We start from the raw sequence: 12,937 nt of genomic DNA, 5'->3' as shown, positions 1-12,937 counted from the left end.
TTCGAGTTTCTTAAATTAATAGTCTCATTTTTATGTATATAACTCATTGTTAAAATACCTAATGAGATACATACTTATAATAAAATCATGTTAACTATATATATAACCATATATATGTCATCGTATAGTTTTTACAAGTTTTAACGTTCGTGAATCACCGGTCAACTTGGGTGGTCAATTGTCTATATGAAACATATTTCAATTAATCAAGTCTTAACAAGTTTGATTGCTTAACATGTTGGAAACACTTAATCATGTAAATAACAATTTCATTTAATATATATATATATAAACATGGAAAAGTTCGGGCCACTACAACAATCGAGCAAGAACCACCTATATCAAACATAGGCACAAAAACAATGATTCTCTACAAGAGAATCCGACACACACCTCCCTTAACCGAAGGATTTCACCTTGCTCGCCAAACACGTCCACTTTCTCTCAATCGAGATTTACCGCATTACCACCTTGGTGATAATTCAAATCCAAACCATAAGTACAATTTATCCGAAATTGTACTCTACCCCACTTGGAACTACGTTCCATAACCGCATCTTGTACAACCGTACAATGCTACCAAAGGTAGATTTTACCAATAATTGGGTTGACACTACCCATCACCATATCTTCTCCAACCTTGAGCATACCAAGGATCTTAACAAATCCTTAAACGCTTCGAACGAAAAGTGTACCGCAAATTACACAAACTCTACTCTCGCAATCATCCAATTGCTATAGTTCGTCAACTTCCAACTAGTCACTCATGTACCTAAGGGTTTCTCTCTGGTACCCTAAGTATAATGTAACCGCAGCACCATCGGAGTCGAACACCATGCTAGTAGGTATAAAAGAGGCACCTAATGTCGCGTCATGTAAACTCCATTACCAACCTACATCGAGATCCAAAACACTCGATCTCAAGGGTTCCAATCCACCCGACGAACCCCATGGTTCATTGACTTCAACACGAGAGCGAACACGCTCTAACAACCAAACACCAAAACCATTTACATGGCTTGGTAGAAACATTTCCCAAATACTAAGGAATGCTTGGTTACACCAAGTCTTACGCCCTTCGCCCGACATTCAAAACGTCACCTTAGGGTAATTCCATTGGGAACGTCACCCATAACAATATGCACAACACAAAGCATTAACAAACCCGAACTCATCGGCACAAAATAAATAATCAAAGGACGTATCTATTAAAACGAAACGTACTTTAACGTCTCCTTGCGGCATTCGCCGCCGCCAACTCGGGACAATCCGGCTTGCGATGTCCCTCTTTATGATAATAGTAGCACATTCCGTCATCACTTCTCGGCATTGTGCATTCCCATAACTTGTGGCCCCTAACACCACAATTGAAACATCTAGGCGCATGAGAACTCGTCAAACCTTTCTCCACGTTACCCATACTCGCACTCGCGCCCTTAGTTTTCTTACTTGGAGCACCATACGAATCAACCCTTCTCTTACTTGAAAGCTCCCTAACCTTTGATCGCGAATAAGATTCGAAACCCCTAGCCATGTTAAATAACTCCGCAAACGAGTTCACTTGGCCTACGCTAATTTTGCCCTGCAACTCATCATTCAAAGTCCGATAGAAATCTTCCATAAACATCCGATCATTCCCAATATACTCCGGGCAAAAACGAGCCTTCGACATAAAGGTCGTCTTTAGAGTATTCAAGTCCATCGATCCTTGTTGCAAATTTCGCAACTCATTTCGCATTTCCGACAAATCGGCTGAAGTCCGGAACTCCTCGAAGAATTCCTTCTTAAACTCGTCCCACGACAACGCCATTAACGGTTCACCACCGACAAGATCGATCTTACCATCCAACCAATCCTTCGCCCTACCCCGCAACAAACTAGTAGCGAGTCTCGTCTTTTTCTCAGGAGGGCATTCAATAGTACGAAAACACCCTTCGACATCCGAGACCCAAGTTGTGCTTACCAAAGGATCCGGTTTCCCGTCATACATCGGGGGTTTAGTCCTCATGAAGCTCTTAAGACAACGCTCCATTTCACCACTACACTGAAGTTCGGAATACTTCCTATCCATCTCTTCTCGAAACGCACTCATTTGCTCCGCAACGGCGGCAGCAACTCTAGCGTTAAACTCCACGTCGTTCATCTCGATCCCATTTACCGTCGCCATTCTAAGGAATGAAAAGCGATTAGATTACGAACGTATAAAACCACACACAGAGCACAGCCCCATCTTGCTAAACACTCGTCGTACATCATTTGCTAGACACGATTTGCACCCGTAATAAGGTTTGCAAGTCCTTATTACGCACACACGCCGTATCAACTCGTTAGTACAACGACCGCCTCGCTCGATGGTATAAACAAACACAAACAGAATTCTACGCTATATAAACACACGCAAGAATTAATATCACAACACAATAATATATTAATAATATCCGCATTACTAATATAAACGTTAGTCCACCTACAAACAAGGCACTAACTATAACCTATTCCGACCTGTAATCCTACAAGTCCCGCAACAAATTAAGCACACACAAAAGTCTAAGTCTAGGCACCTATCTCAAGTTACCTAAATCCCTTAGACCATGCTCTGATACCACTTGTAACGACCCAACCCGTTATCCTTCCAAAAACGTGCCATAAAAAAAAATTGGAACAGCACATCTGGACGGCGTCCAGATTTCTGGACGGCGTCCAGCTCTGAAGGACTGGACGGCGTCCAAGCCTTTTGGACGGCGTCCAAATGGTCTGCCAGATTCTGATCAGTTTTACAATTACACGCGGGCGAAAAACCCGCTTCCCGACTTTTAAACCAAAACACTTTCACAATATGTTATAATAGTTAAACCTAAGAGTTTTCCACAATAAAAACGAGTTTTACAACACCGAGCCCACATCGACCCATATTACTACAAAGTGACCATTTCGACCCAATTTAGTTTATACAAAACATAGACCGAGCATGGGATTTGGGATACGCTACCCAATCCTAATCGAACCAAAAGCAAGTCTTCTAAAGCAAACTACGCAAGCTCGCTAGTTCCCGCGCTTACCCGAGCCACCGCACCTAAGCAAATCTATAAAAATGTAAACAACGAGAGGGTAAGCTAAAGCTTAGTGAGTGAGAATATACTACATACATATATATGCATAAAATGGACACGCCACACAAAATATCAAATACCGCATACCGGAGTATCAAAGCATAAAGGCAAGCTAGTCTAAGCATACCGTAAAATCACTAAGCAACGAGCTAAAGATACAATAACAAATATAAGTTCACCAACGACGATGTGAACAACGCCAAAGAGCTACACCCGGAGGGTTAGCTACATCACAACAATACATTAATATATATATAACAATATATAAACGTCCAAGGTTAACCCTTAACCCAATACCGAGAACCGACAACCGATTACCACATGAAGATTGGCCGAACTACACGAGCCTTAGTAATCTGTATCCACACGAGACTACTATCTTCACTAACACAACAACATCGAGGTTGGCCGAACTACCCGAGCCTTAGTGAATCCGAACAACACGAGATCACTACCTCAATAAGATGACCGAACTACACACGTCATCGTGAATCCGAACTACACGAGACTCACTTCCGATAAGATGACCGAACTACACGAGTCATCGTGAATCCGCATCCACACGTGATCCACTTCTCCAACTCAAAACCCACGGTCACGGGATTATAAAATCCACCACATCGGGGTTATCCACATCACAACAATATCAACCCTTCGCCATTGGGGTTATATACTCCACATCACAAACACGTGTGATAACTTACACACAAAACGTGTACCTCGCCAAAGGTGGTCAACCAAAATGCACAACCGTGCCAATTGGACCTAAACGCAAGTCCGTTAAAATCCACCTATATGTGAAGTGAGCTCTATAACCGAGAACCACTTCACCCGACCCGCACCCATCCTACACATACACATGTACATAGGATATTAACACTCACCTTGTCACCTTGAAGAATGCTACTGAATATTCCGCAACTCGCCGATGGAATGTACCTATTCCATTATCACAATACAAACAACACAATTAGGGTTGACTTACAAACCAACCCAATCGACACTTAGTGCAATTTCGACCCAAATGCACTTCTAAGCACAAACCGCGCCCATACTAACCAACATTCACTAACACGAGTGAATATGGTCCTAACACACCGATTAAACACGAAAACAAGTGTTAAACACGTGTCTTACCCATTTTGACACCAAAACCCTAATTCGACCCATTTCAAAATTAGGTAACCAAACACACCCAAAAGTGTTCCAACACTTCCATAATTACTAAACCTAGTGATTAAACTCAAGATCAAAGCCTAATCAAGGCCAATTCGTCAACCAACCCAAAACCCGCCAAGTGATAAGAATAACTAGTCACCACAAACCCATTTCATCATCTAAAAGGGTTTTACACTAAACAAGCTCAAACTCTAACTTGAATATCGAATCTAACAATTGAAATTCGGAGTTTGAACTTACCAATACTACCATAACGTAGCCAAGAACGAGATGAACAACTTTAGAACCCGAGCTTTAGCGAGAATCCGACTCCTTCTTCTCCAAATCAAGTTCTCTCTCTCTAAAACTCTCCTCTCTCTAGATATAGATGTGAGTGTTTGTGTTGGTGAAGATAAGGTTGAATGAGCTCAACCTTTGCCCATTTGTGGCTTAAAACCGGCCACCAAGTGAAAAGACCAACATACCCCTTATTAAAAACTAAAATATCACAGCTGGCCTGACAGAACAACTGGACGGCGTCCCAAATATTGGACGACATCCAGCTCTTCTTTGCTGAACGGCGTCCCGAATCCTGGACGGCGTCCCGATCAACTGAAATGAAAACAGGGTCTTACACCTTTTTCTTGACGACTTCTCTAATTTTCTATGGACTTTCCCACTCTCAAATAAATCACAAGTTTTCTCTACTTTTCTTGCTTTCTCCAAATATATACAAACGCAATTTAATATGCCCATTAAATCTTTTCAGTGCGATAATGGCAAAGAATACAATAATCACTTTTTTCATTCTTTTTGTGCCACTAATGGTATGACCTTTCGCTTTTCATGTCCATATACTTCTTCTCAAAATGATAAAGCGGAACACAAAATTCGTGCAATTAATAATATCATGCGCACACTTCTTGCTCACTCTTCCGTACCACATAATTTTTGACACCATGCATTACAAATGGCAACCTATCTGTTAAACATTATTCCTAGTAAACTTCTTCGCAATTCTACCCCAACACAAATTATCTACAAACGTTTCCATGCTTATGAACATCTTCGTGTTTTCGGATGTTTATGTTATCCTTTACTACCTTCCGCTACTATAAATAAACTTCATTCTCGTTCCACTCCTTGCGCCTTCCTTGGTTATTCTTCTAACCACCGAGGTTATTCATGCTATGATCTCACAACCAACAAAATAATAATTGCACGCCATGTTATGTTTGATGAAACACAATTTTCGTTCGCCAAAATTAATAAACCTTCACCAACATCTTATTCTCCCTTTACTGATGACCCACATCTATTCTTGTGGCCCAGCACTGTTGCGCTATCACTGCAGCCCACTAATATAATTCCACTCCATCTACTCCTTCGGCCCAACACCAAACTGAGCCCACATCTCCCGCTCCCTCGCCTGACCGATCTCCACCCTCCTTGGCCCATTCTTCCCCTATTGTCTCACCTACTTTGCCAACTGTACTGACATCCCCCACAGATAGCCTGTCGAGCCCACTTCCTTCGCATCACACTTCTCCATATCGACAAATTCACACTCGTAACATGTCGGGTATTTTTAAGCCCAAGATTCCTTTTAATCTTTCTACTTCTACCGACCTTTCTCCTATACCACGTAATCCTAAATATGCGTTACTTGACCCTAATTGGAAAGTAGCTATGACCGACGAGTATAATGCTTTAATTGATAATAAGACATGGGTTTTAGTTCAACGAACTAGTGATATGCATATTATTCGTTCTATGTGGGTTTTTAAGCATAAACGTAAGTCTGATGGCACTTTTGAGTGATATAAGGCTCGTTTGGTTGGTGATGGCAGGTCACAACAGGTTGGAGTTGATTGTTATGAGACGTTTAGCCCTGTGGTTAAACCTGCTACTATTTGCACGGTTCTCAGTCTTGTTTTATCAAAGTCTTGGTCAGCTCATCAGCTCGACGTCAAGAATGCTTTTTTGCATGGCACCCTTCGAGAGACAATTTATATACACCAACCTCTCGGATTTCATGATACAAAATATCCGAATCACGTATGTCTCCTTCAGAAGTCGTTATATGGTCTTAAGCAAGCCCCGCGATCGTGGTATCAACGGGTTGCATATTTTGTTACTACCATTGGATTCGTGCATAGTAGGTGCGATAATTCACTTTTTATATATCGTAATGGTTCGCACATGGCTTATATTCTTTTATATGTGGATGACATTATCCTCACCGCTTCTAGTGACACACTTCAAAAATCGATAATTACTTTGTTAGCTCGTGAGTTTGCGATGAAAGATCTAGGGCCCTTGAGTTATTTTTTGGGCATTGCAGTTCAACATTTTTCGAACCGACACTTTTTACATCAGTATGCGTATGCGAAACATATTATAGAACATGCAGGGATGTCTCAATGCAATCCAGTTCGCACACCTGTTGACGCTAATGCAAAACTTAGTGGATCTGATGCCCTTCTTGTTGAGGATCCTACTAAGTATCGTAGTTTGGCCGGGGTGTTATAGTATCTCACTTTTACTCGGCCTGATATTTCTTATGCGGTTCAACAGGTTTGTCTTTACATGCATGATCTGTGTGCTCCTTATTTACACGTGTTGCGTCGCATCTTACGATATTTACAGGGAACTTTACATTACGGCTCACACTTATATAAGTCATCTAATACACATCTTGTTGCTTATACTGATGTCGATTGGGCAGGGTGTCCAGACACTAGGCGTTCTACATCTGGGTTTTGTGTGTATCTTGGGGATAACCTTATTTCCTGGTCTTCTAAAAGACAACCGACATTGTCCCGCTCGAGCACCGAAGCGGAATATCGTGGAGTTGCAATGTCGTTTCTGATACTTGTTGGATACGTAATCTACTACTTGAGTTACATTGCCCGTTACCGAAATGTACTCTTGTGCTTTGTGATAATGTTTCTGCCGTCTTCTTGTCCGGTAATCCAGTTCAACATCAAAGAACGAAGCATATTGAGATGGATATTCACTTTGTACATGAAAAAGTACCTCATGGAGAAGTTCGAGTTCTTCATGTACCTTCCCGATTTCAAATCGCTGACATTTTCACCAAGGGATTACCAAGACTTATTTTTGATGATTTTCGAGACAGTATCAGCATCCGGCCTCCCGCTGAAACTGCGGGGTTGTATTAGGCATCGATTTATTCCATATATAGATATTTGATTATCATTAGAATTATATATTGTTAAGAATTGTATTTACCTATATTTGGTTAGTTAGAGTCTTGGTCACCAAGGCATATCTTTGTATTTAAATATGGATTGATGGAATGAGAATTGATCATTGAGTCTCAAACACTTTCAATTATTTATTAATTACGAAAAATAATTAAACACAATTTTAAAGATTACGATTAGAAGTTACATACATTATAATGGAAAATTTTACAGCCTTTTTTCTTTTATTTATTTATTTTTAAAAAAAAAATTGAGCCTATAATCCAAAACATTTGTTTTAAACACAAATTTATTATGTCACCCTATTCTTAGCTAAAAAAAATGTTTAATTATCCCAACAATGTTATACCTTCGCGATCTCTTGGAACATAAGTTTGGGTGCATTGGATATGTTGGTTTGAAGAGTTGAAGTTAAACCCATTTCACGATTTTACTTCTCAACGTACAATTAAATTAATTGAATAATATTTTTGCCTTCAAAAGCGTAAAAAGAAATTGATTCAAGGCGCTGAAATGAAAGAATTCGGAGTATTCATCAAGAACATTTGATTTCGTTTTCATGTTTTCGTAGTACACTTTGGTTTCATGGATCGCTTCTTTGTTTGTAGCTTAGTATAGTGGTTTTATGTTTGATTTAGGTTAGGTGAGACTCGGTATAGATAGTTCATTTGTTAATCGCTCTCTAGGTACGAGCCTCACTGGGTTTTTTTCTGTTGTATTTCTTGTTGATTTCGTTTTCTTTTCAAAAACGTTATCCGTATATATATAAGTCTTCGTTATTTCGTCAGATAAAAAAATCAGAATCAAATTAAATTATATGATTCCATTGTATGTACATAAATTGAGAAAGAAGAGTGATGTAGTTTGAATGAATTGTAAATTGATTTCATTGATTTGTTCTATCAAAAATTGTACAAGACCAACTATTTAATAAAGTCATCTCTGAAAGGGCCTCGTAAATCTTTATTTTTCTCTTTTTAGTTTGCAATCAGACAATGTAGGCAAAACTAGTATTCATCATAGGCAATTGACAAAAATAATATATGGTCTAGCATAAAAACAAACTCAGCTGCAGATCTTCAGCGAAACTCTGTTCGTCAATGGCCATTAAAATAGATTGTAGAGTTTAATGTATCCAAAAAGAACTTGAAAAACTCTTCACAATACACAATTAGACCATAAAGGTAGAGTTTTTAGACTATTCAAAACAAGATGCGTATACGATCAAAAAGGCCTCAGAAATTTCAAGGTGTCTCTTCATCTGAATCAGACAATGTACGCAAAACTTTAATCCATCGCCCCTATTTACAAATAATGCTTCCTATTTGTTTGTGTATTAATAATGCAGTGTGTTTAAGAAAAGCCTCAGAACTCTATAATTGTCTCTTCATTGTAAAAACAATCAGACAATGTAGGCAAAACTTGTATTCATCATGGACCACCGCCGTTTGAACTTAAAACCAGATGACGAAGCATATAATTTTCAAGAGTTAGGGACTAGCAACGTAATTTAACTAAGACCACAGGGACCACCGCCGTTTAGACTTAAAACCAGAGGGACGAAGCATATAATTTTTAAGAGTTAGGGACTAGGGACGTAATTTAACCAAGACTACATATACCATCAGTGTAATTAGCTCTAATATATACATGTTCTTTTACAATTGGTTAGAAAAACACAAAATAATAATATAATAATCAAACTTGGCCATTGCTTGCTCCGTTCAAACACCACCAACACCCGTAAAAAATCTCACATATATGATCCCGTCAGGGGCGTTTATAGCAGGGGTGGATTTATGTGGGGATCTGGGGTACTCCCCCTCAACAGATTTCTAATTTTCAGCAAAAAAAAGTTTTGGATTTTCGACTTTGCTTTCGGTGAATTTTTTTTGTTGTTGCCTCAAACCTATATATTTGTTCTAAAACCTTCAAAATTTGTTCAAAATTCTCCAAATTTTGCCCCAAAGCCTTCAAATTTTGTCCCAAAACCTCCATAATTTACCTAAAAACTTCAATTTTTTACCTCAAAACCTCCATATTTTGTCTAAAAAATTTGCTACGATTTTAAATTATTTTTTTTGCCCTTAATGAAAAAAAATCATGCATTCCGCCACTGATTTTTAGAGTATCACATCAAAGAAAAACAAACGTTGTGAACGTGTATCAAGTTGTCTTAAAGATTGTTGAATGTTGCGCCTCTATAAAATGCTTGTATAAAAGTATCATAATGTACCTTTATCAAAAATGTTGTAGCTAGGCAATGAGCCGAAAAAAATCTGGTTCACGTTTTTATTAGTTAACTTCAGATCTATAAGTGAGATAATATTACTGTTATTTTCTAATTTCAAGTGCTCAAACTTTAAGTTCAACCATAGATCTATAATTTTTAAAGAAATTATTACAAAAGGTAAAATGTAGCTTCAACTTCTTTTTTTTTTTTTTCTTGGTTAAAAGGGAGTTACCCGGTGAATATATTGATATAAATAACGTTACAAATAAGAACTGAGTTATAGGACATGCCCTATAACCTCACAAAACAACCAAGCTTTAACATGTTAAAGCATACATGAGCCGCAGCTCTTACAAAACAAACATAACATACTCAAGATATTTTCCAATCTGATTTTAGCCTAAGGGCACTCGGAGTAGATTTCCATCTAAAGCTCATAAGCTTCAATCGAACCGTCGAATAAATAGTTTCATAGAGCTGCACCGGAGAACAACCACCTTTCTTGAAAAAACGCCGATTCCTTTCTTGCCAAACATAGTAGACAGAAGCCGCAAATAGTAGCTTTATAACTACAATACGAGCTACATTCCTGCTAGCAAACGGGCTGACCAAAAAGCACAAAGTCCTTCCATCTATGTGTGACCATAGGTAAATCAATGTGATTTAGAACTAAAGACCATACCTGCGCCGAAATGTGCTCATGAGAATCTTGCACCGAATTACAAAGTGGACATAATAATGAAGATCCATGATGGACCTCCCACGTCTTTAGCCTGTCTTGAGTTTTTAATCTTTCGCCCATGAGAAGCCAGGCAATTATGTGAAGAACACGGTACGGTAATCGATGTTTATATCGCACGGAAGCTTTCAAGGAATGGCTATCGATTTGCTTTTGTCAGGTTTCTAAATGTATCTTCCGTCAAAGCAATTGAATCTGCCATCTCTGCCATATGGATCGGTAATTTTCACATTCATGCAGCCTTAGCTAAGTTTGATAGATCAGAATCTTTAAATAAAAAAAATTATTATTCCAACAAAGCTAAAAACACTGATAATCGGCCTCCCAATCCCATACCTAATCCCGGCAATTCACATAACCGTAATAGGAATGGGGGAGTGCATAATTTTGATAAGGACGTTTTGTATGCATCCCTCGTTGGTGGGTCTCTTACAAACATCGCTCGTTCCTCCCCAATGAGGAAGATTACCATTGAGGAGGATGAGCTACTTAACCTCGAAAACTCGGAATTGATTCTCTTCGGGAAGGCTTCCAATCCTGCTCAGATTCCTTTTCTTCACCGAATATGGCATGAGGAAGGAGAATGCTATGAAGCACGAGGTCTTGCTAGAAGACCTAGACAAACATATTGAGATCGGTATCGCCCTTGGATATGAGATGAACGGATGACAAGCAGACCTTAAATACATGCTGAATAGAATGGGTGTCAACAACCAATTTAAATGAATACACTCTCGATCAATACAGGCGGAGGGGCGAGTTTCTCTATCAAACAAAAATGGATTCGAAATCTTTGTAATGAGTTCAAAATTATGGTGTTAGGCATTCAAGAAACCAAGCTCACTCAGCTTGATCTTTTTATTGTTAAGTCTTTTTGGGGTAACTCCTCATTCGATGTTTCTAGTTCTAGTGCAAGGGGGAGGGGATTCTCACAATCTGGGATCCTTCGACTTTCCATAAAAATCGGATTCTCTCTTTCGAAAATTTACTTATTGTTGACGGGTGTATTGCTGGGAATTCATCTCATTGCTTCTTGTTAAATGTCTATGCGCCTCAAGAGAAATTAAAAAAGGCTGCTTTTTGGTCTCTCATCTTGAGGTTTATCTCGAATAATCCGGGGGAATACTTTATTTTTGGCGATTTCAATGCAGTTAGAACAGCCAACGAACGCCAAGGCTCTCTCTTTTGTGCCCCGACAGCCCGAGATTTTAATAATTTTATTCACTCATCGGGGTTGATTAACTTCCCTTTAAGTGGTCGAACATTTACTCATTCCAGTAAATCATGTGACAAGAGAGCCAAACTTGACCGATTCTTAGTGTCCCAAGGTATCTCAGACTCTTTCCCGGATTTGAAAGGCCGAGTTTTGCCTAATCTTTGGTCTGACCATTGCCCGATTGTTATCTTTAATGACCACGTGGACTACGGCCCGACCCCATTTAAACTTTTTTCGTCATGGTTTTTGTTAGATGGTTTTGATGCAGTTGTTAAAAATTCTTGGGTGAACCCAGCAATTCTGTCTTTGTGTGCTGATAAAAACCCCTTTATAGCATTCAAGCTGAAATTGCAACATGTCAAGGGTGAATTAAAAAAATGGCATAAAATTGCAAGAGGCTCTATTGGTGATGATAAACGTTTGATTTTGTCTGATATCGATGACGAGCTGGTCAATGGAGGGGATAATGTCTCCCTTTCCCTGAGAAGGCTTAACTTGATTAAAAAGCTTAATGACATTGATTGTATGGATATTGCCCAAAAAAATAAGAAAAAATGGTCAGTCTTTGGTGACTAGAACTCCGGGTTTTTTCATGCCTCTATCAAAAGAAAAAGACGTAAACATGCGATAACGGGAGTGAATTTGAATGGAGTCTGGTCTTCGTCTCCCCCTTTGGTGAAATCTACCTTTCTCGATTTCTTTAAACACAAGTTCAAGCAGGTTAAAGCGGTTAAGATTGCTAGACCTTCTTCCCAATTTCGATCATTATCTATTGAGCAGGCTGCTGCCATTGAATCTCCTTTTTCAGCGACTGAAATTAAAAACGCTATATGGAATTGTGGTAACGATAAAACCCCCGAGCCCGATGGATTCTCCATTCGATTTATTAAACATTTTTGGGAATTGGTTAAAATTGATGTGGTAGCTTTTATTCAGAATTTTCACTCTTCAGGTTAAATTCCGAAAGGATGCAACTCATCATTCTTCTCTTTAATCCCGAAAGTTGATAACCCCTTGTTTGTGAAAGATTATAGACCAATCAGCCTAATCTGTCTTCAATATAAGATTCTCGCCAAGTTACTTGCAACTCGGTTGGCTCAAGTCATAGATGGTGTCATTAGTAAGGAGCAATCTGCCTTTGTTAAGGGAAGGCAAATTCTCGATGGCCCGTTGATCATCAATGAATTTGTCGATTGGTGCAAACGTAAAAAGAAGAGAGCAATGCTACTTAAGATTGGCTTTGAAAAAGCC

At 39.0% G+C, this 12,937-nt stretch overlaps 2 non-coding genes across 2 annotated transcripts; both read right to left on the bottom strand.

The window, feature by feature from the left end:
• Positions 1-8,444: 8,444 nt before the first annotated feature.
• LOC139856466 (small nucleolar RNA SNORD34) lies at positions 8,445-8,527 on the bottom strand. The gene has a single exon (XR_011761950.1). It is a non-coding gene; the product is annotated as a small nucleolar RNA SNORD34 (small nucleolar RNA).
• Positions 8,528-8,856: 329 nt separating this feature from the next.
• On the bottom strand, positions 8,857-8,941 carry LOC139856465 (small nucleolar RNA SNORD34). Its single transcript, XR_011761949.1, has one exon. It is a non-coding gene; the product is annotated as a small nucleolar RNA SNORD34 (small nucleolar RNA).
• Between the last annotated feature and the right edge of the window lie 3,996 nt (positions 8,942-12,937).

Source organism: Rutidosis leptorrhynchoides, chromosome 6 (genome assembly GCF_046630445.1).
Source record: "Rutidosis leptorrhynchoides isolate AG116_Rl617_1_P2 chromosome 6, CSIRO_AGI_Rlap_v1, whole genome shotgun sequence".
NCBI classification, from domain to species: domain Eukaryota; kingdom Viridiplantae; phylum Streptophyta; class Magnoliopsida; order Asterales; family Asteraceae; genus Rutidosis; species Rutidosis leptorrhynchoides.
This window is presented reverse-complemented; position numbering and strand designations above follow the sequence as displayed.